This window comes from Elaeis guineensis, unplaced genomic scaffold, assembly GCF_000442705.2.
Source record: "Elaeis guineensis isolate ETL-2024a unplaced genomic scaffold, EG11 Super_Scaffold_1000265, whole genome shotgun sequence".
Taxonomy (NCBI): domain Eukaryota; kingdom Viridiplantae; phylum Streptophyta; class Magnoliopsida; order Arecales; family Arecaceae; genus Elaeis; species Elaeis guineensis.
The window spans coordinates 141,568-164,067 of NW_027332432.1; the positions used below are offsets into that span (position 1 = coordinate 141,568).

General features: G+C 34.7%; 2 non-coding genes and 1 pseudogene across 3 annotated transcripts in view; 1 reads left to right on the forward strand and 2 right to left on the reverse strand.

The window, feature by feature from the left end:
• The window catches only part of LOC140854580 (protein TIC 214-like), a 156,342-nt pseudogene that overhangs the window by 112,910 nt on the left and 20,932 nt on the right, over positions 1–22,500 (reverse strand). The gene's annotated exons all lie outside the window — the stretch shown is intronic.
• On the reverse strand, positions 5,380–5,467 carry TRNAS-GCU (transfer RNA serine (anticodon GCU)). The gene has a single exon. It is a non-coding gene; the product is annotated as a tRNA-Ser (tRNA).
• TRNAR-UCU (transfer RNA arginine (anticodon UCU)) lies at positions 7,501–7,572 on the forward strand. The gene has a single exon. It is a non-coding gene; the product is annotated as a tRNA-Arg (tRNA).

Consider the following 22,500-nt stretch of genomic DNA (forward strand, 5'->3'; position numbering starts at 1 on the left):
CGCAGCAAGATTGGAATTTCCACAATGACTGCAAAACCTTCCAATATCATCTGAGAATAAAAATGAAAATCAAAATAATTGTTGTGCCCAACGAATCGATTTTGGTTAGAATCATTAACCGAATAAATCAAATAATTCTGTTGATACATTCGAATAATTGAACGTTTCACAAGTACTGAACTAGATTTATTGTCATAACCAAAAATTTCCGTGGATTCGTAAAAAATCGAACCATTTAAACCACGATCATGAGCAAATGTGTAAATATACTCCTTAAAGAGAAGCGGATATAGAAAGTGTTGTTGCCGAGATCTATCTTTTTCTAAATATCCTTGTAATTCTTCCATTTCCATTTCTACTTGAACCAGAGGCAGGACCCATTTCATTTTTTGGGTTATCAAATGATACATAGTGCAATATGGTCAGAACAGGGTATATATTATGTATATAATTACAGTAAGAAAAAAATATATATCCCACAAACAAAGGAAACAGGGGAGTCCAATCAACAGATCTTTTTCCTCTCCTTTTCTATCCAATTGGTTTATGTTCGTTATAATTACAAGAGGGTCAAAAATCCTTTATTTTTGCAACTCAATCGCTCTTTTGACTTTGGAATAAATTCTCTTTATCAGTATACTGTTTCTTCTACACATCCGTCTCCAATCCATAATAAAGAATAATTAGGATTCATTAAAAAAAAGAAAGAAAATCAATGGTCCACTCACAAAAGAACCCACCCTTTCCCGCATCAGGCACTAATCTATCTTTAACGTCTAATTAGATCGGGTAATCATTCAAATTAAGAACAAAAGCTCGTTGCTTTTTATTTCACCAGAATTAGAGCCATAGGGCTCTATCCATTTATTCACTAGACCCAACTGTAAATGGGAATTTTTTTTTCACTTCCAAAAAGAAAAAAAATTTGTAACGATCCGGTAAGGATAAACTCAAAGTTCTACTTTAATTAAATAATAAATTAAATAATAAATTAAATAATAAATTAAATAATTAATAATTAAATAATAAAAAAAATAATAATATTTTATTACGACATGCTGTTTTTTCCATTCATTACCTTTGAGGATCAGTCGTGGTCTTATAGACTCTACCAATAGTCTGGACGAATCTGTTGCTTCATCCAAATGTGTAAAAGATCATAGTCGCACTTAAAAGCCGAGTACTCTACCGTTGAGTTAGCAACCCGAATAAAATAAATAGGATATGTAAATACGGTCAAAATAAAAAAATCAATTGAATTGCACTGCACGACCCCGTCAAAACATTGAACTAGAACAAATCGAAAAGAAAGATTTGTTGATCAATTAAAAACACCAAAATACCAAAATGGACAGATCAGATTAAACAACAACAGATTCCCAATAGAGATGTCAAAATTGTGACAAACCACCATTTTATTTATCAATTTTCTTTTCTTTTTCGTTAAGAAAATACATCTTGTATGCCAGTAAATCCGGTAGGGCAAACCCATCATTTGACTGAAGTGAAGGAAAGAAAAAACCAATATGGGGTGGAGATAAACGGATCTATTTATCTACGATCGAATTATATTTCTTCGATGCACCATTGTCAATATGAATCCAATGTTAAGAAAACAAATTTAAGTAAATCAAATAAGGACTTGTGTTGGATTGGCACAACATAAACATAAATAATAAATTTGGATGAAAAAAAAAATACGAAAGAGGTAAAGTAAAGAAAAAATCTCGGGTTTATTCAATCAATAGAGGTACAATAAGCAAGATTAACCCCTTATTTGTTGGTGGATTCCCGCAACAAACAAAACAAGAAAAAAAGTAAATTAAGTATGAATACAGCAAGAAAAAGGCAAATTGTGTGTAAATAATTACACAAAGATAGATACTAGTTACCCCCCCCTTTTTTTTTTATTTATTAATTTTGTTTTTTCCTTTAATTAACTCGAATCGAAGTTCTTTCTTGAAATAATTCTGCCTTCCTTAAAATATCACAAACAGTTCCCGTAGGTTGAGCACCTTTTTCAAGGAAATATAGAATAAGAGGAACATTTAAATAAGTTTGATTCTTTATCGGATCGTAAAAACCTACTTTTCTAAGATCTCTTCCTTCTCTTCGGGATCGAACATCAATTGCAACGATTCGGTAGATGGCTCATTGGAATAGATGTAAATAAACAATGCCCCCCCTAGAAACGTATGGGAGGTTTTCTCCTCATACGGCTCGAGAAAAAAGGATTCTAAATTTCTGTATATGTATATAATGGCAAATGGATCCATAAAATCATGAATTAGACTATGATTTGAGTCGTTTTTTTATTCTTCCTTACAGAAAAAAAGAAATCTCATTCGTACTCATAACTCAAGTTGGGTAATTCTGACAGAGTTCGAAGGGAAACCCTTAGACATTTATTGAGCCGTCTCTAACCTCTTTTGTTTGTCTCATCTCGAATCTATTTTTATTCCTCATTCTGATTCAATTGTTGAGACAATTGAAAATAGTGTTTACTTGTTCCGGAATCCTTTATCTTTGCTTTGTGAAATCATTGGGTTTAGACATTACTTCGGTGATCCTTACTCCTTTCAAAAGAGCAGCAACATACCTTTTTGTTTTTTGTTATTTTTTTCTATACTATAGAAATAGAATATGAACGGTGGATTCCCTTGTGATACACTTTTGATCGAAATAGTTTTACCAATTCTGAAAAATTTTACTTTTTATTTTTCAAACTTCTTTGATTTTTCGATTTTTTTAACCTTTCGATTTATATATTGAGGATATACTTACAAAGTTGGTCTAACTTATTAATAGTTACTAACCCTAGATTCTTCCCCCCGATAAACGAATCAATCCTTTCTGCTCGAGCTCCATCATGTACTATTTACTTACAACCTAACACAAATTAGGTTCCTAACAGAGCAGAACAAACTATGTCGAGCTAAGAACATCTTCATTCCTATAGAAAATGATGGATGTAAGAATCCACAGCCGATCATGTCCTTCAAGTCGCACGTTGCTTTCTACCACATCGTTTCAAACGAAGTTTTACCATAACATTCCTCTAATTTTATTTCAAACCGGTATGTAATTGATTCAATATGGAATCATGAATAGTCATTGGCTCAACCGGTGTGTGTATACCGGTATATAATAGTACATACTTTCTATCTATCTATGGATAGATCTATCTATCTATGGATAGATAAGTATTCATCCGGGGAAGGCTCGGTAAGGATCCAATTTATTTAACTCTATATTCTATCATATGAATGAAACATATTTCTAAAAAAGACGAATAAATAAGTTTGCTTAAGACTTATTTACATCTTAAAAAGATTGTTCGGGACGATCAATCATGAAGGATCCATTTTTCTCGAACAAATAAACTATAAACCTCAAAAGAAGAACCTTTAATATTAATAGATTTGCAATCCCGGAACAAAATCAATTATTAATAAAATAAAACTTTTTTATTTTATACAATACGGATTTTGTTTTACTTCAGGTTCAAGAATTTTCTTTTCCATCAATTCCATAAAGTCAAGTAGATGCAATATACGAATTTCCCCCAATCGCTACATTACATTGATTTACAATTATTCATTTGAACCGGATAAGATATAAGATGAACCAGATAAAATACAAAAAAATGGGGTCCAGATCAATTCGTTTTTACTATTTTTTTCCCACACCAGTTTTAGAAGTTTTAAGACCAGTGATGAAATTAGTACCAAAAACTCCCTACTCTTTAGTCTCCACATAGACTGTGGAATTGGGATACCCCATTTATTTACTTTAGGCTTTTTACCCTTGGTAAGGGAATAAAGAGGCCTTTCTTTCATTCACATTTCGATTCAGAATGCTTCATGTGAGAATTGACATTTCATAGATATGGGACATAAAGTTTCCAAAAGTAACTAACTTTAAAATGAATATTGAGTAGTACGAACATATCCTGAATGTGAATGATAAACCCAGAACTTCTTTTTTGAATTAAAAAAAAAGTATTTCCACCCACATTTGACACTTGATTACGTTTGTGAGAAACCAAATGAAAGAAAAAATATGATTCTAAGAATGATTCTTAGAATTCAGAACAATGTTCTCGTTAACAATTTTATGTTTCATGTGGGATACAATGTGATCCCATCTTTCGTTTCTGATGGAAACGATCTGGGACGGAAGGATTCGAACCTCCGAGTAACGGGACCAAAACCCGCTGCCTTACCGCTTGGCCACGCCCCATTTCGAATTTCTATTCGACACTAATAAACATTAATATTGGTATTGGTTATTCGTCAATTCCAACCCAATAAATACATTGGGGATATATTGTTGCTAGGATTCAACACATGTAGATATAGAATCAAAAAAATTCATTGATCATTACGTGGAATTCAGTTAAGATATTGTATGAAAATGGAATTCCTTGTATTCTCATTTGAGAATGGAAGGAAAGATTTTTTGACTTGTCTTTTTTTTTCCCTTATAAAAAAAAACTCAATCAGAATAAAATTATCTAATCTACAAGAACGAAATTTTGTTATGCTTAATATCTTTAGTTTAATCTGCATCTGTCTTAATTCTATCTTTTATTTGAGTAGTTTTTTCTTCGCCAAATTGCCCGAAGCTTATGCCTTTTTAAATCCAATCGTAGATGTTATGCCTGTCATACCTGTACTTTTTTTTCTCTTAGCCTTTGTTTGGCAAGCTGCTGTAAGTTTTCGATGATTTAATACTCTGCTAAATTCATGATTTATTCGATAAATCAAAATTCGAAAAATTGATAAGACCAGATAAGTCTTACATTATGAACCCTCGATTCAAAAATCGAAATTCTTGTATATTGAATAACCACGGCGATGAATTTTGATCAACTTATTTCCTCGTTCTGACCTTACAGTGAGCAAAGACTTTATTAGGTTGCCTACAATACCTAATTATTCATATGACAAGAAATTTTGATAACGAAGGAATCAAAATCTTATTCCAAAGAAATTCGTGAAAATGACTTTCTTTTCAAAAAACACTTCATTTTTTTGGGGGTGTCATGTCAAAACAAAATAGTGTATGTGGTAAAAAATAAGTAACCTATTCCCTTTTTCAAAAAAAAGATCTTGGAGATTGTGTAATGCTTACTCTCAAACTATTCGTTTATACAGTAGTGATATTCTTTATTTCTCTCTTCATCTTCGGATTTTTATCCAATGATCCAGGGCGTAATCCTGGACGTGAGGAATAAAAAAAAGATATTTTTAGTTTTTCCTGCTTTTTCTAAATTTTTTTTTCTTATGATTTTATCTATTCCATACATTTACCTATGATAAAATCAAGGGATCGAAATTCCTTCGAATTCGAAAGTCTTCAAGTAATAAGAAGAAGCGGAGAGAGAGGGATTCGAACCCTCGGTACGAATAACTCGTACAACGGATTAGCAATCCGCCGCTTTAGTCCACTCAGCCATCTCTCCCCATCCCCATCCCCATTTAAAAATGGAAAATTTTTTATGTGATGTGACACGTGAAGTAAAGATATATAAAAATATAAAATAGATAAATAAAAAAGTAAAACAATTATATAACATATAAATTATATAACATATATAAATAAACATTATAATATAACTTATAAAGATATATAAAAAGAACAATAAAGTAATATATATCTATATAGGAATAGGATAAATATATATATATATAAGAAGAAATTTGATCAGGAATTCAATTTAGATAATGATTCGAAACGGATATCCCAAATAGAAAAATACCCTACTTCTTTTATTTTGTACGAAAGGTTTATTCCCCCGGCTTGGTTTAAGTACTGGCCGGGCCAGGCCAGTATTTCCATAGATAAAATGATTTAATAATGATTTGATATCAATCAAAAATACTTGTTGAAGTGTCATTTCTTATTATTAATACTTAATATTATTACTTAATATTATTACTTAATATTATTAATATGAAATTAATATATTTTAATATGAAATTAATATATTTTTTTATTTTCTTTTTATCAATTTATTACTTACTGGAAAAGAAACTGGAATAATAAATATATAAATATATGTATATATATTTATATATTTATTATGTACATATATATGTACATATATTAAACAATAAAAATTATTAAAATGAAAAAAAAATATCAAATATTAAACACACATATTTATAAACGTAGTTATAATATAACTCATTTATTTGTTCAAGAGACAAGCTTTATTTGAACAATTGAGATCCAATTGACCCGAATTCTTAATTCATAAGTAAGATCTGGCAGTTGAAAGAGAAGTTGAAAAAAAAAATAAACCATGTATGCAGATTTCATCCTTTCAATGATCCAGCTTCAATGATTCTTTCAGACCGGGACTGTCAGTAATGACTTCGTATCAAACGAAAAGAAAAGTATAATATAACTATAACTTTTTTTATGTTATTTAAGTAAGCTTTCTGCTCTTCGCCCATTTAAGTCTAAGTCCCCGGCGGGACGAAGCGTCAACGCTCAAATTTTCATGATTCTGATGCTATCTTGATTGCGCCTCACTCTTTTGTTCGACAAATGGTCCATTCATATACAATAATAAATATATAGCGGGTATAGTTTAGTGGTAAAAGTGTGATTCGTTCTATCAAAACTTAAATAGTTAAGGGGTCTTTCAGTTTTTTTCATATTCCGATCAAAAACTTTATTTCTTAAAAAGGTTTAATCCTTTACCTCTCAATAGTATATTTGAGGAAGAATATACATTCTCACGATTTGTATCCAAAGGCCAATTAGAAATTGAATAAAAAAGATTGGATTATGGATATGGAGTCGCGAAGCATAATTTTTTTGGATTGGATTAACTCTTCCAATTGAATGAGTATGAATAAAGGATCTATGGATGAAGATACAAAAGTTTATTTCCAATCGTAACTAGATCTTCAATTTTTTTTTGTAAAAGGGAAATTGAAGCCAAATAGCTATAAAATGATGGTTTTGGTTTACTAGAACCATCAGCATATTGTTTCAGCTCGGTGGAAACCAAATTCTTTTCCTCAGGATCCTGCGAGTGGAAATAGGGAACGAAGTAACTAGACTAAATGGATTTAGTATAATCCCCCTCCTCTAGAGGGATCATCTAGAAAGCAAGTAGCTTTGGATGGATTCATACAGAAAAGCTAACATAGATGTTATGGATCTAATTTTTCTCTTTGGGAATACATCGATCTTCTATAAAGGAGCCGAATGAAACCAAAATTTCATGTTCGGTTTTGAATTAGAAACGTTAAAAATGATCAACCAACGTCGACTATAACCCCTAGCCTTCCAAGCTAACGATGCGGGTTCGATTCCCGCTACCCGCTCTATATTCTTTATTATATATGCCCTTTATTATACATACATCATCGATTTGGATATGCATCCTTGTTTTTTATTCCCTAAAATATTTTCCGTGTAATCGTTTTTTATCCGAACAAGAGAAAGGAAGAATACGAAAGAAGAAAATAGGAACGAAAAGCGTCCATTGTCTAATGGATAGGACAGAGGTCTTCTAAACCTTTGGTATAGGTTCAAATCCTATTGGACGCAATTTATTTCCATCTATCTTTTTTAAATGGCTATACCAAGAAACCTTTTTTGAATGATTCGAATCAGAAATATTTCTCAATGAGTATTCTTGTACTAAGAATAAGAGGGAGAAGTTGACGCTTGTTCCTGAAGTAAAAACAGTTCGATCTGTTCCTGAATAGCTTCCCTCAAAAGGGCTTCCGCTTGCTCGGTGAATGTCTTGGTAGAAGATATAATTTCTTGGAATTGAGGTTTATTCTTTTTTAAGTAGGTACGTAACTGAACGAGAAATTTCTTTACCTGTCCAATTTCTAACGGATCAAGATATCCATTCGCTCCGGTATAAATAGTAACTATCTGTTCTTCCACCGTGAGAGGGTCTGATTGGGATTGTTTAAGCAACTCACGTAATCGTTGACCTCTTGCCAATTGATTCTGAGTAGCTTTATCGAGATCAGAAGCGAATTGTGCAAAGGCTTCTAACTCTGCGAATTGCGCTAGTTCCAATTTTGATTTGCCAGCTACTTGTTTCATGGCTTTAATTTGAGCTGCGGATCCCACTCTGGAAACAGAAATACCCACATTAATAGCGGGTCGGATTCCAGCATTGAATAGATCGGCGGATAAGAATATTTGTCCATCTGTAATGGAAATTACATTAGTAGGAATATAAGCTGAAACGTCCCCAGATTGAGTCTCAACTATTGGTAAAGCAGTCATACTCCCTTCACCTAAACGAGAATTTGATTTAGCGGCTCTTTCCAAAAGGCGCGAATGCAAATAAAAAACATCTCCTGGATAAGCTTCACGACCAGGGGGTCTTCTTAATAGAAGAGACATTTGTCGATAAGCTTGTGCCTGCTTGGAGAGATCATCATAAATTATTAAAGTATGTTTTTTACGGTACATAAAATATTCAGCCAGAGCCGCTCCCGTATAAGGAGCGAGGTATTGTAATGTAGCAGGTGAATCCGCCGTTTGGGCTACCACAATGGTGTATTCCATCGCCCCTCGTTCCTGAAAAGTAGTCACTACCTGAGCCACAGAAGATGCTTTTTGACCAATAGCTACATAAACACATATCACATTTTGCCCTTTTTGGTTAAGAATCGTATCTGTAGCTACTGCTGTTTTTCCAGTCTGTCTATCCCCAATAATTAATTCTCGCTGACCGCGTCCTATAGGGATCATCGAATCGATAGCAATAAGCCCCGTTTGAAGAGGTTCATATACAGAACGTCTCGAAATAATACCTGGGGCAGGAGATTCAATTAACCGAGATTCAGAAGCTGAAATTTCACCTCTCCCATCAATAGGTTTAGCCAGAGCATTTATAACACGACCCAAATAAGCCTCACTCACAGGTATCTGAGCAATTCTTCCTGTTGCTTTTACAGAACTTCCTTCTTGTATCATCAAACCATCACCCATTAATACAACGCCAACATTATTTGATTCCAAATTCAGAGCAATTCCTATTGTACCCTCTTCAAATTCTACTAATTCACCTGCCATTACTTCATCAAGACCATGGATACGAGCAATGCCATCGCCCACTTGAAGTACGGTACCGGTATTCACAATCTTTACTTCTCTATTATATTGTTCAATACGTTCACGGATAATATTTCTAATTTCGTTGGCTCGAAGGGTTACCATTAGTGTTTTTTTTATTCTTTTTCGAAAGCAAGGGAAAAAATAATGCCTAAACTCTAAACTAAAGTAAAAGTAAAAGGGCTAATCTGTTATTTCTTCCATGGCCCCTAGAATGCCAATATTAGCACGGATCGTACGGAAATGTAACTCACTATTCAAACAACTATTCAGAGTTCCTAGAGCTCCTTGTAAGGCTTGTTGAAAAACTCGTTGTCGGACCTGATTAATCGCTCTTTGTTGTTCAAAATGAAGGGTTTCATTTTTGTAATTTTCTAATCGTTCCAAAGTGTCACAAGTAGCATTAATCAAATTTTCTTTTTCTCGTTCTATCTCAGAGTATCCATTCATTCGATACTCATCTGCTTCTATTTCTACTTTCCGTAAGCGAGTCCTGGCTCTTTCGAGCTGCTCAATGGCCCCTCTACGTAATTCTTCCGAATTTCGAATAGTACTCAAGATCCTCTGTTTTCGATTATCTAATAAATCATTTAATGAAAGTAGATTATCTTACCATTAATTTCACAACTTCCATAATCTCTTCCCGAACCAAACATGAATCTTTCGATTCATTTGGCTCTCACGCTCAATTATTTATTTTATGTTATGGGCATTCCCATATCTTTTTTTTTTAATGTAATGAGCCTACCCTCTCTTTTCTGTTTATATTCAAAAACATCGAAACTGATATAAGACCAGAATATTAGGAGGACTCTTCCGACCAGACAAAAATCTATAATTGTCAGCAAAGTTCTTTCTTTATTTGTATTTGTTCTTTATTTGTATTTGTTCTTTATTTAATTTAAAATTTAAATTTACAATTTATTTCTATATTTTTTTATTTCCTTTTTTTCTTCAAATCCAAAAATTCCTATTTTTTTTTTACGTAGGTCGTCGATTCGGCATTGGAAAAAAGAGCAAGATGCCCATTTTTTTAATAAATGGTTCAAATCATTTTATCGATATGAGTGTTCTATATCAGATAAATTACCAACTATTCATTTTTAAACCATTTCGGTACGTTAGTACCGGTAGAAAGAGTACCATGTTTTGCCTGGACTTCAAACAGTTTAGCTTTAACCATGTTAATGGTCTCACATTATTGGTTGATAGAGAATCAAATTTACCAATAAGTCACGAAATGCTATGGTTCTTACATATGATTTCTTAATTTATTCAGAAATAATTCGTTGAGATCGTGCACTTTTTTCCTATTTATCCTATAAAATGAATAAAATACCATAAATAAAGTGCAGTCGGATGGATCCAACCTATTCTTGAAATACACAACTCGCACACACCCCCTTTCCAAAAAAAATCAATACACCAAGCACTACACTTAGATTTATTGGATTTGTTGCTAAAATATCGGTATTAAACCCGAAACTCCCGGCGGATGGCCAGTGACCCAAGGAAAGGAAAGAATCGGTTCCATTTTTCATATGCTCTCCTCTTATAGATAGGACTAACAAAGAACAGAGTTCTTTTTGTATCACTTCGTCGTCCCTTTTTTGATCGATTTCTTTTTATTATATAAATTTTATTTCCATTTTTTTTTAATGGGAGTAGATTAAATCTAGTAATTTAATTTGATAATTTTTAAATTTCTTACTTGAAGTTTCCAATCCAATAAAATACTTATTAGGTTAAGTCTTGGGTCTCATGTCAATTGTGAAATATCTCGTTTGTTGAAACGATTCCTAAAAAAAGTAAAAAAAAGGTTTCCATTGTACTAAGCTAAGGACGCGAAGGAAGAAAACGAGCGGATCCAGTAATTACTCATCCTCAAAACAGTCCTTCCTTTCTTGGGGTATTGTCTCAACAAATAAATAATTGTAGGAGTAAAGCGTTGATATAATTAGAAGAAGCAAACAGCAATTCTGAGTTAATAAATAAGAAAAAAGTATAGCGAATTAAAAAAATAAGAAAAAAAGTATAGTATGTAAGGTACTTTTTTACATTTCTAGGATTAAACAAAAGGATTCGCAAACAAAAGCGCTAACGCCACGACCAGTCCATAAATTGTTAAAGCTTCCATAAAAGCTAGACTAAGCAATAAAGTACCTCGTATTTTACCCTCTGCTTCTGGTTGTCTCGCAATACCTTCTACAGCTTGGCCTGCAGCAGTACCTTGACCAACTCCAGGTCCAATAGAAGCAAGCCCTACGGCCAATCCAGCAGCAATAACGGAAGCGGCAGAAATCAGTGGATTCATGGTAAGTTCCTCGCACCAAAAAAAAAGAAATGGTTAATGATACAATCAACCAATGAATTTTTACTTAATTTTTTTATCATTTTTTTTCATTAAGATTTTATCATTAAGATCTATCTGATTAAGATCTATCGGGTCGAAATAACTAAAAACTCCGAATTGAAATGGTAATATTACTGAATCGTCAGAACTATTTCGATATCTCATTTTGAGTTTCTACCCATAATGGAGTTTTTGTAAATACATATGTATACGGTTCTAGTTATTGCATTTCTTTGTTTCGAAACATTCTTTCATTCAATTCTTCTTTCCTTTCTTTTTTCTTCTAGATACTATCCTTGAGTTCATCTCTTTTTTGCATTTCATTCAATCCACAATCGCAGACGAAACAGAAAGACTTATATTGGAACTATATAAATGCAGTGAACCGCAATCAAATCAATCAATAATATATATATATATAGGGTATATAATAATATATATATATATATTAGGAATAGTCCTATATAACTAGTAAATATCTAATATCACATATACATTTGTTTCTTCCATAACGTAAACCACCCGCATTTTATATTTTATATTGAATCGGATTCTAGAATCATTCCTCGAAACAGACACAGGGGCTGGACTTATAGAGATTACATACATCTAGTGTGACCCCCCCAACCCATCTTTTTTTTTACAATTCCGCAATATCGTCTATCTTTTTTCCTACGACTCTAGGTCGTATATTCATACGTATTTGTATTTGTATCTATTATGTTCCCCAACCAAGTGGATTATCTTGAATCATGCATGAATTGGGATAAGCTTAAAAAAGACTATTTCGAAAACTAGTCAATGATGACCCTCCATGGATTCACCTATATAAGCCGCGGCTAACGTTGCAAAAATAAGAGCTTGAATACCACTTGTAAATAATCCAAGAAGCATAACAGGTATAGGAACTACTGAAGGGACTAAAGAAACAAGAACAACAACTACTAATTCATCAGCCAATATATTCCCGAAAAGTCGAAAACTAAGAGATAAAGGTTTTGTGAAATCTTCTAGGATGTTAATTGGTAAAAGTATTGGGGTTGGTTGAATGTATTTTCCGAAATAACCCAATCCTTTTTTGGTAAGACCCGCATAAAAATATGCCGCTGACGTGGGTAAAGCTAAAGCAACAGTAGTATTTATATCATTCGTAGGCGCAGCTAACTCCCCATGAGGTAATTGTATGATTTTCCAAGGTAAAAGAGCACCTGACCAGTTAGAAACAAAAATAAATAAGAACATAGTTCCAATAAAGGGAACCCAAGGACCATATTCTTCTCCAATCTGAGTTTTGCTCAAATCTCGAATAAATTCAAGGACATATTCGAAGAAATTCTGACCGTCGGTCGGAATGGTTTGTGGATTCCGAACAGCTATGATGACTGAACCTAATAAGATAGCAATTACGACCCAAGAAGTGATAAGTACTTGGGCATGGATTTGTAAACCTCCTATTTGCCAATAGAAATGTTGGCCTACTTCTACACCCGATATATCGTATAACCCTTTGAGTGTTTTAATGGAACATGGTATAACATTCATATTGTCCTCTGACAGAAATTGAACTTCAAAAAAAGGAATTATTTTGATTCAACCATCTATTTCTCAACTCATTAACTTGAATCATTAATCGTATATTTTATTTACGATACCAAGAAATTACATAACATCATAACATAATATCAATATCCCCAGTACTTTTTTTATCTCTTTTTAAAAATTCAAAAAAAATAGTACCGATCCAATAAATCTATGGAGTTGCCAAATAATTAACTAATCTTATTATTCTTAATGATAATCAACGATTTCTTATATAGCTAGAACGACCCTCACAAATTGCAGATACTAATTTGTTAAGAATCAATCGGATTGAAGCTATAGCGTCATCATTTGCTGGAATCGAAATATCTGCGAGATCTGGGTCACAATTTGTATCGATTAAACAAATTGTCGGAATCCCCAAAATGACACATTCTCGAAGAGCCGTATATTCTTCTTGCTGATCAACGATGATCACAATATCAGGCAACCCCGTCATATATTTGATCCCGCCGAGATATGTTTGCAAGGTAGATAATTTTCTCTTCAACATTGCTGCATCTCTTTTGGAGAGACAGTTGAGTTTCCCCATCTTTTGTTCTGCTCTTAAGTCCCTGAACTTGTGAAGTCTCGTTTCCGTAGTGGACCAATTCGTTAACATACCACCAAGCCATTTTTTATTAACATAATGACACCGAGCCCTTATTGCAGCTGATGCTACTGAATCCACTGCTTTATTTTTTGTACCAACGATTAAGAAGTTTTTTCCCCTACTTGCTGCATCAAAAACTAAATCACAGGTTTCTGATAAAAAACGAGCAGTTCTAGTGAGATTTGTAATATGAATACCTTTACGCTTTGCAGAGATGTAAGGGGCCATTCTAGGATTCCATTTCTTAGTACCATGACCAAAATGAACTCCTGCTTCCATCATCTCTTCCAAATTGATGTTCCAATATCTTCTTGTCATTTTTCCCCAGACTTCCTTTTTTTTTTAACAAAGAGACGAGGTAACCTGAAATAAATAATTGTTCCGATGGAACCTTCTACGGGGGATTGACCGTTGATACACGACCCAAACCATTAATTTCTTTTAATTACTTATTTTATTTTTTACCAAATCAATAATCGGACCAGATAATTGAAAAATAGTTAAAGTGAAAGAAAAGAATCTGCTCTTAGGAATCATTAAATCGCGTAAATGATTGTTCTGATGTCTCATGGAAATTTGTCTCATGGAAATTGTTTTGGGCGTAAGAACAAAATAATTCTCTATGGTGTAACAAAATATCTCTTATTTCCAAATGAATGTTCTTGTCTTGCCTTGAAGGGTGTACTAATTTTTGGAATCCGGTACCAACAGGTATAATCCCCCCAGAACAACGTTCTCTTTCAGGCCTTTCAACCAATCAATACGACCTCGTAGAGCAGCTTTTGCTAAAACTCGAGCGGTTTCTTGAAAACTTGCTTCGGATATGAAACTTTGAGTATTTAGAGATGCCCTCGTTATTCCCAATAAGATTGCCCGATAACAGATCGCTTCGTCCAAAGCACGCCCTGCTCGTTCCGCTCGCAAAAAGCCGATTAATTCTCCAGGTAAAAAAACATTAGACATTCCATCTTCTGAAACCAACACTTTTGATGTTACTTGACGTACAATAATTTCTATATGTCTATTATGGATCTGTACCCCTGGGATCGATAAACCTTTTGGATCTTATTAACCAAAGAGATACGACTTTGGGCTATGGTTAGCTCAGCTCCAATCAAGAATCCCCAGGGGATTCCAAGAATTCTTTGTATACGTTCGTTCCAACCTTCAACTCTCCTTTCTAGGTTCATCGATATTGAATCAATCGAACGCACTTCTAAGATTTGTTCCACTTTTGGAAGACCTTGCGTTATGTCACCAGATCTCGATTTTTCATATATAAATGTAACTAATGTATCTCCTTCGTAAAGTATTTCTCCATAATGGCTATGAACAGTTGCTCCTGGAGTGGCCAAATAGGGTTTAGCTGATCTTATAACTAAGGAGTCAACATGAACAATTAAAATTTGACCAGATTTTTTTACGTGTGATTCGTATTTGAATAGACATACATTTTCGCAAATAAATTGTCCAAGGCTAATTATTGTAGATGTCTCTTCACAATAATCGTGATGGAGAAAGCACCAATTCAAATGGAATGGATTCAAAATTATGTTACCGCATGGATCGGGATTATAAATCCTCCTATTTTCATCTATTAAACAGTATTTAAGTACTTGGAAAGTCTGTTTAAAATTGTCAAGTAACAAATATTTTTTAACAAGATATGATTATGAGTTATTAAATAGTAAGATGAAAAAAAATTCGCTATTTTAGGGACAATAGTCCCTAAGGGACCCAGCAAATCCCTAATTTGGATTATGGGATCTGATTCTTTTGTCACATTGTTATATTTCGAACCATTGAATGGACCAATTCGAGAACAATTGGATGATGACAAAATTATCAAAGATTGGCATTCATTATTTCGATTCAACAACGTACCAATACCAATAGTTCCTTGATGTTGGGTAAGTGATTGAATCTTCGCCTTGGAATAAAAAGGATTGATATTGGTGCGATCTAATCTATTATCGGAAATCAATACGGAACTTGCCCTATCATACTTTTTCCGGTATACGAATAGTGGAATTGACTAACTCAATTCTTATGAAATCGCGAATCAGATCATTTGTCCTTACCTCAACAAAGGAAGCATGAACCTCTTCTATAGAACCATTTTTTCTTGGTCCAATTCAATACTAAGCAAGTCCGAACTAATTGAATACTTGTGTGATAATTCCTCGAATTGACTTGCCATTTCCATAAAGGATATAATTGACAACTCTAAGTTGGACATTATCCTTTTCCTGCAAGAGATCCCGAGGGAAAAGTGTTGCTAAATTTATCCATCAGCTATTTCATATGTGACTACGGACCGAACCGAACAAAATACTTTTTCTTGGTGGGTGTGATCCGTTGGACATAGATCCAATTTTTCAATTTTTTTGATTTCTTAGAATTTTTTTTTTTCCGTCTCTGGTGGTATCAAAATGCCGCAGTGCTGGATATCTTATCTGTTTCTCCAGGAAAATGAATATCTCCAGAAAAGATTTCAGTTCAATACTTTTTTTTTTTCTCTCCACTCGGACTAATCCGCCTACCCGGCTTCTGTATTTAAAGCGAGTTGTGTATTACTCCAATGATACTATTGTTCCGGACCATTATGAACGAAGATCCGGGTAAGATATGCACTTCTTCGAGAATGAAAAAAACCGATCTACTTTCTGGTATTTCGGACTAAATTCTTTTGCTCTTCGATACTCAATCAAATCCTCTTTTTTTATGATTGAATCTACCTCTATGGTCCCATATTTAGTAATTCCTGAACTATTTCTTCTGTATCGTGGATCATCAAAATAAGCAAGAATACTATTTCTACGTAAAATACCATTTATGGGTATTTCAATCGAAATACCAAACAGGGCATTAGTTCTTTATCTCGTTCTTGATCATATTGTAATGGGATAATGAATTATTTCTTCGTTTTTTCGCCAAGAAATCAGAATTTCTTGGAGAATAGAAGGATATATGAATTCCAATGACCATTGGATATGATTCGATAGGTCTTGAATAGTCAAGAATTTCCCTATCTTTTTTACCAGAAGTATCCACAATTTATGTTTACTCGATGATTAGTCATTGAGGGGTCAAAGATATATCTTTCTTCGAAAGAAAAAGAATGAACATTCATTTGATCTTGATCTTTGTGGAGCGAAAAAGACACTATACTGGATCTGCACGGACCTCCTGCTAATATCCATAAATGACTTGTTTTGGTAATAGATGAACATTACATGTTATATTCAGATGCATGGTGGACATCGGTACTCCAGTGCATTTCTCCTCTGATTCAGAATAAATATGTTTTCGTACCTTCTCTTTAAAACGAAAGTAGACGTTCCGGCACGAATCTCAGCAATCACTTGTTCTGATTCTACATATTGATCATTTTGAACTAAAATCAAACTTTTTGGTGGAATATTCACATTATGGATATATCCCGAGTCTCAATAGTTACATACAAGTCTATAGAACATAGAAAGCAGGATGCCATGACGGGTAGTGTGGGATAAACAAATCTCATTGAATTTTATTTTCCATTAGAAGGAGCTCGTACATGTTCGGCAGTATCACCTGTGAATACTCACCGGTATGAAAGTTCTTAATGTTAGTTGAGTCCCTGGTTCCCAATTGATTGACCCGCAATAATACCTACGGCTTCTCCAATTCGACCAGGTGCCGTGAGTGGGACTCCGACCATAACATAATTGACAGATCCAAGATGCACTCTTGCAAGTAAAGGGGTTCGAATATATATTGGTTGTGCCCGAAAGGTTATGAATCGATTGACAAGTCCAATCCCAATATCTTGATTTCGAGCGGCAATGCATCGTAGACCCATATATATATTGTCTGCTAATACACGACAATTAGTGTTGGACAAAATTTTTTCCGTATCCCATTTCGAGGATCACGGAAATACCTCGGATAGTACCACAATCCGTTCTACGTAAATAATGTGTTGAACTACTTCAACAAGTCTACGGTGAGGTATCCGGCATCTGATGTTCGTACAGCAGTATCTACAACTCCTTTGCGGGCTCCGTAGCAGGAAATTATATATTCTGTCAAAGAAAGCCCTTCGGTAAATTGCTTTGAATGGGTAAATCAATCATTTGTCCTTGGGGATCCGACATTAATCCTCTCATACCTACTAATTGGTGTATCTGAGATGCATTTCTCTAGCTCCCGAAAAGGACATCAGATGGACTGGATTAGAAGGATCAGTCATCCGAAAATTAGGATTCATTTCTTGTCTCAAATATTCACTGTAGCATACCATATCTCAATGGATTGACGTAATTTTTCTACCGCATGTACATTTCCATAATGATGGTGTTTTTCAAAAATAAAACTTTGTTGTTCAGTGTCTTGGACTAACCATCCTTAGAAGGTATTGTTAAAAGATCATCAATTCCTATGAATAGATGTAGAGTGGCTTGCTGGAAACCCAAGTCTTTACTTGATCCAGGATGTGTGATGTATATGCCATTCCGAAATGATTATTAATCTGCTATAAGTCGTTTCATAGCAGTTCCATTTATCACTTTATTGTGAAAGACCAGATCAGCCCGTTCTGCCATAAGTACTCTATATTCTGCTGAGTAGGATTCGACAATGGGCCTGAGTCAGTGATTCGAAAACTTCCTTTCCTCAATCTCAATCTTGATTCACGCAAAATTCAGAAATTATGATACCAGTGAAACTGGAGAGACCCGAATCCTACGGGCACGGGCATCACCTAATTAATTTATTAGTTTAGATAGCGTATGAATAGGCCGACAAAACCCCTGTATGGCTTCTTCTATTTCTCGATAAAAGAAATATGACCAAGAGTGGTTCGAATGTATATACAATGGATTTCTTTTTTACACTTCCTACTATTAGATAGTGCTCATAAATCTCATGATAAGTACCCAAAGATTCATATTGAACTCGATGGGAATTCTCTGAGCCAATGACACGTTGATCTAGTCTCCATCGGAGCCACAAAGGACTATCTAAACTGATTCGTTTCTGCCGATAAGCTCCAAGTACATCATAGGAACTAGAAAATACAGTTCTTTCTCTTTCGTATACTTATAGTCATTATTGTCAACTGTATTATTTTGATAGTTTCCGCGATTATATGGATTATGCCTATTGCACAATACTCTACGATTCCTGATCGTTAATACATAGAGTCCGATAAGCATATCTTGAGTTGGTACGGAAATGGGATCCCCAATAGCTGGAGACAAGAGATTTATATAGAAAACATAAGTAACGAGCCTCCGCTTGAGCTTCCAAAGATAAAGGTACATGAACAGCCATTTGATCTCCATCAAGTCTGCATTGAACCCTTACAAACTAATGGGTGTAACAATAGCGCGCCCCTCCACTAAAATGGGTTGGAAGGCCTGTATGCTAATCTATGCAGGTGGGTGCTCTATTCAACAATAAGGATGCCCCCGCATAATTCTTGAAGTATTTCCCATACAATCAGTTCTTTTTCCCGAATTTGACTTTTAGCAATCCCTATGTTAGAAGCAACATGTTGTCTGATTAGACCACGAATTAAAATGTTTGGAAAAGCTCTATTGCTATTTCCGAGGTAATCCACATTGATGTAATGAAAGAGAAGACCACAACAATGACGAACGTCCGAATAATCGACCGTTTACCAAGCAGAGTCTCACGAAATCTTCCTTCTTTGCCTTCAATTACATCTGAAAATGACTTGTAAACTTTATTATGACCATCCCTCATGGTTGTCCCCGGATCCATTATCAAGAAGTGTATCCACGGCTTCTTGTACCAATTTCTCCTGACACATTACTAATTCCCCTGGCGTAGATCTACTTGTTGCTAATAGATCGGTAAGAGTATTGTTCCGATAGATAACTCTTCTATAGAGTTCATTAATATCCGAACTCATTAGTTTACCCCCATCTGTCTGAATGATTGGTCTCACTCGGGAGGAAGAACTGGTAATAAGCACAAACCATCCATTCTGGTTCTACATTTGTTCGAATAAAATGTTTAGCTAATTCCGTGCGTCTAACCAAAAAATCCTTTCTTCTTCTAATTTTTCTATCTTCCCATTCATTTCCAGTGGACCCCTCATCTCCTAATTCCTTCCATTCTACCAATGAATTATCTATAATAATTCGCAAATCTGAATCGGATAATTGTTCTCTGATAGCACCTGCTCCTGTAGAGATTTCTCGATTTCGAAATGTCTCGAAGCCTTGAGTAGTAAAAAAAGTGGGATGGTGTATTTCCGGGATTGGATTTCATATTCGAATGAACCTCGTAATCGTAAGAAAGTAGGTTTTTAGATATGGGCTAGCAAAAGAAAAATCGAGATAGGTTCCTATAGGATTGGATTTCCCCCTTTAAAATCGGACGTGAAGGTTTCCTCTCATCCGGCTCAAGTAGTTACAGCAAAAAAAGGGGTTCTTTCTTATTTTTAAACTTTGTTTTGTTCGATAAAACCCTACCCTACAAAGAGCTACTCCTTACTCAAGTTCCCAGTAAGGACCAACCTTTCATTGATTCATTCTTTTTTTTTTTACTTTAAAAAAATTTTCTGAATTACTTATGACAAAATGGAAATGTGAAATTTTTGAGTAGTCTACTTCCCCTCAAATGATGAATCCCCTTAAAGGGGATACTTTGGGACTCGTAAGGGATTTACTTGTCTATATATCATTCCCTTCGACCTTTTAGGTCTCTACTCACCTCGATGGTTATGCCATGATGTCCTTTGAAGTATATATGCGATAAATAGACTCCAGTAACCATGCTATATATATTTGCTTGCTTAAAGAGAATCTCTCTCTAAAAGAAATGGAATGGCTAATTCCACGAAAAGTCTTTTTTTTTCACGAGGTATAACTAGCAATTCCTATTTATCTGTTATAGAATCGACCATGGATCAATTCCCCTTTCATTTGGAAGTATTGAATATACCCATAATTCTGAGTTTCATGTTACTTTTCCCAAAACACATGTCAGAGCCGGGGCATCCCATTCAATCTGATTGGGATGACAGTTTCTCAGTCCGAATCTGTAAAATGAAAATTTTGATCAAATCACACATCGCAGTATACCAGGCCTTCTAATTCTTTAAGGGGTTTATCTAAAAGATTCGCGATATAACTAGGAAGACGTTTCAAATACCACACATGAGTCACTGGACATGCGAGTTTGATGTATCCCATTTGATATCTTCGTATCCTAGAATCAACAAATTCCACCCCGCATTGTTCACAAAATTTCGGGTCTTCTTTTTCAGCTCTGATCACTCGATAATTTCCACAAGCACAAATTCTACTTTTATGGGTCCAAAGATTCTTTCACAAAACAATCCATCTTTTTCCGGTTTATTGGTTTTATAATGAAAAGTATAGGGTTTTGTCACCTCTCCAACTATCTCTCCATTAGGTAGGATTTTGTTGGCCCAAGCCCTTATTTGTTGAGGAGAAACTGGTCCAATTCGAAGTTGTTGATGTTTATACCGGTCGATCATAGAATAGAAATTCTGATTCATTCAGATCAAGCTTCCTTCCTATTAATCTGGAAGTTCTTCTCAGATACAAGGAAATGATTCAGTTCTAGAGCCAAAGATCGTAGTTCTCGAACGAGCAATCGAAAAGATTCTGGAGCATCCTCGGGGTTAGGTACTGTTCCTCCAACGATTGTAGCACCAAGTACTTCTTGACGAGCTCTAATATGATCAGATTTATAAGTAAGCATCTCTTGTAAAATATGAGCAACACCAAATCCCTCTAGAGCCCAAACTTCCATTTCTCCTACTCGTTGGCCCCCTTGCTTGGCCCTTCCTCTAAGGGGTTGTTGTGTAACAAGTGCGTAATGCCCACTAGAACGTCCATGGATTTTATCATCAACTTGATGAATTAATTTTAGGATATAGGACTTTCCTATTAGAACAGGTTGTTCAAAAGGATCCCCTGTTCTTCCATCAAATATTCTGCTTTTTCCTGGATACTCGGGTTCAAATACCCATGGATTTTTTGTTTGCTTACAGGCTTCATATAATTCAGAAACACTAGTTTTCTCGAAGCCTCTTGTTCATATCTCTCATCAAAGGTGCTATTCTATAATGTTTCTTTAGCAGATCCCCCGCTAATCCGAGCGAACATTCAAATATCTGCCCCACATTCATTCGTGAGGGTACTCCTAATGGGTTGAAGACCATATCAACAGGTGTCCCATCTTGCAAATAGGGCATATCTTGTCTAGGCAAAATTTTTGAAATGATACCTTTATTCCCATGTCTTCCAGCTACTTTATCACCTACTTTGATTTCACGTTTCTGTGAAATATATACACGAATCATTTCTGGATTATAACTGGAACCCCCCTTTTTCTGGATCCATCTCACATCAATAACGCGACCCCTTCCACCTATAGGTAGTTTTAGAGAAGTTTCTTTTGCAGTGGATACCTGAATGCCGAGTATGACTCGTAATAATCTATCCTCCGGGGAATACGACGATTCGTTCGCTGTCTGAGGCGTTAATTTACCTACTAAAATATCACCCGTTTCTACCCAAGATCCCAGCATAACGATTCCATTTCTGTCTAAATTTCGGAGTAAATGAGTCTCTAGATGCGGTATTTCCTTAGTAATTCTTTCAGGGCCCTGGCTTGTCACATGAGTCTGAATTTCATATTTCCGGATGTGAAAAGAAGTATAAATATCTTCATATACCAGACGTTCGCTAATTAATACTGCGTCTTCAGAATTGTAACCTTCCCATGGCATATAAGCTACTAATATGTTTTTTCCTAAAGCGAGTTCCCCACCAACTGTAGCCGCACCATCCGCTAAAATTTGTCC